General features: G+C 34.4%; 1 protein-coding gene across 1 annotated transcript in view; it reads left to right on the forward strand.

Annotated features, from left to right (window-relative positions):
• Nucleotides 1-960: 960 nt before the first annotated feature.
• The window catches only part of Hdc (histidine decarboxylase), a 9,730-nt gene continuing 8,612 nt past the window's right edge, over nt 961-2,078 (forward strand). Inside the window, exon 1 of the mRNA XM_026814151.1 lies at nt 961-1,148. The gene's annotated coding sequence lies outside the window, so the exon portion shown is untranslated. The remainder of the gene's footprint in view (nt 1,149-2,078) is intronic.

Below are 2,078 nucleotides of genomic sequence, written 5' to 3' on the forward strand. Positions count from 1 at the left end.
AGAATAATTTTGTTTTTAATTCATATAGTGATTCCGATTCAGCGTTTCGAGACGAGAAATGACTACCACAGACTGCTGATTTTATACACATATGGGAGAACATAATATTCTGAAAGTATACAGAACATGTAATGTGTTAAACTGTATTTAAAATATTCGAACTCCACGTTCTTTTAATTTTAATTGATGACAAAGAATATCATATCATAATCAATGAATGTAGTGAATGTACATATATGATTCGATCAAAATTTTAGATCAGTAAATACGATTAAAAATGCATACAGCTCTTTTTATTAGAATATAAATAATAATTAACAAATTGTAAAGTAGCTTCATTTTGTTAATCATCGATTAATTAGCAGGGCAATTACGCGCGGAATAACAAGAAAAGCTGTATTTCAAGATATACGTGCAATATAAGCAATTATAACAGGAAGAGATGGGTAGGGAAGGGGACATTCAACAAAATTAATTGGGATTGTGCGTAGAAGCATAATTGATGACAAAGAATATCATATCATAATCAATGAATGTAGTGAATGTACATATATGATTCGATCAAAATTTTAGATCAGTAAATACGATTAAAAATGCATACAGCTCTTTTTATTAGAATATAAATAATAATTAACAAATTGTAAAGTAGCTTCATTTTGTTAATCATCGATTAATTAGCAGGGCAATTACGCGCGGAATAACAAGAAAAGCTGTATTTCAAGATATACGTGCAATATAAGCAATTATAACAGGAAGAGATGGGTAGGGAAGGGGACATTCAACAAAATTAATTGGGATTGTGCGTAGAAGCATAAGATTGTTTATCGGTAGTCCCTTAAGATCGCAAGGATTAGTCACTGAAATTGTCCCTCGTTCTGTCTGGTCGCCGGCCACGCTTGCGCTACAACACCTAGTACTTAGCGCGTCGCTGTATAAAAGCGGCCACTTGTTGAACGACTTGCATTCCACCGATTCTCCTCAACCGTGAATATACATATCTGTATTCTAGAGCCCGAAAAATCGCCTTTTGTGTCATCTAGTGAAGTAATTGCAATCTAATACGCCCGTGGTAATTCGTTTTTCTCGCGTCTCTTTCAAGTGCTTCAAATCCATTCCTCGTTCATCGTCGACTCGAAGCATTCAAAAAGGTAAGATCCTGATGATTGTCCATTTCATATGCATCCATTCTGCTATATAATTTTATGAAAGCGTTTGGAAATATTTTAAGGAGGCTCATTAATTTATCCAAAAGAATTGTAGTACGTTTTTACACAGAAATTTCAATAAGATTCGATTTTTGTCAGATGTGCAAGCAGAACGCAAGCACTGCTTTTACATAAATTTTACAATTTGTAGGAGACAATATTTTCAATCTGTAAAGTAAATTTGGCTAAAATCTCTGACATGAATGAAGTTTTATAGATCGTTATAATTTTCTATCTATGTTTAGTGTAATTGTGTGAAATATAAGTATACAGTAAGAATTATTGTAGACGGATTCACTGTATAAAGCTCGAACGCCGACGATCAAATGATTCTCACCGGAGAACTTGCGTATACACGCGTTACGTTGATATTTATTCGTGAATGAAACCCAAAATCGACATCGTACACGGTGCAACTCGCATCACACATAACCAGCCATCATCGCTGATAAATCCTTCGAACCGTGCACGAATACTGAAAGCTACGGGAAATTACAAAAGTCGGAAACGGAAACGGTGGAAGGACGAGCTTTTAATATCGTCGAGCGTCATTCTGGATTAAGCTCGAGATCCTCGTGACTGTCGATGTTCGATTTTCCATTTTATACCCGTATGGGCCTCCAGAATCTTTTATTTTCTTCCCTGCAATCAGCGGCTGATAACGTCTTGATTGTTCGCTCGCCCGAATTCTTTTCATCGAAACTAAGACTTTTGATCGGCTAAGAATTTTTTGAATAGAAATTGAGGGTACATCGAAATCACAGTTATTCCTTATTCGTAATTGAATATGAATTTGAATTTAATATTCTGTTTTAATAAATTATTCAAATGTAATTATTGTAGGTCAAAATGTATTAATATACATTTCGAAAG

This window comes from Ceratina calcarata, unplaced genomic scaffold, assembly GCF_001652005.2.
Source record: "Ceratina calcarata isolate Rehan_Ccalc_2016 unplaced genomic scaffold, ASM165200v1 scaffold368.2, whole genome shotgun sequence".
Taxonomy (NCBI): Eukaryota; Metazoa; Arthropoda; class Insecta; order Hymenoptera; family Apidae; genus Ceratina; species Ceratina calcarata.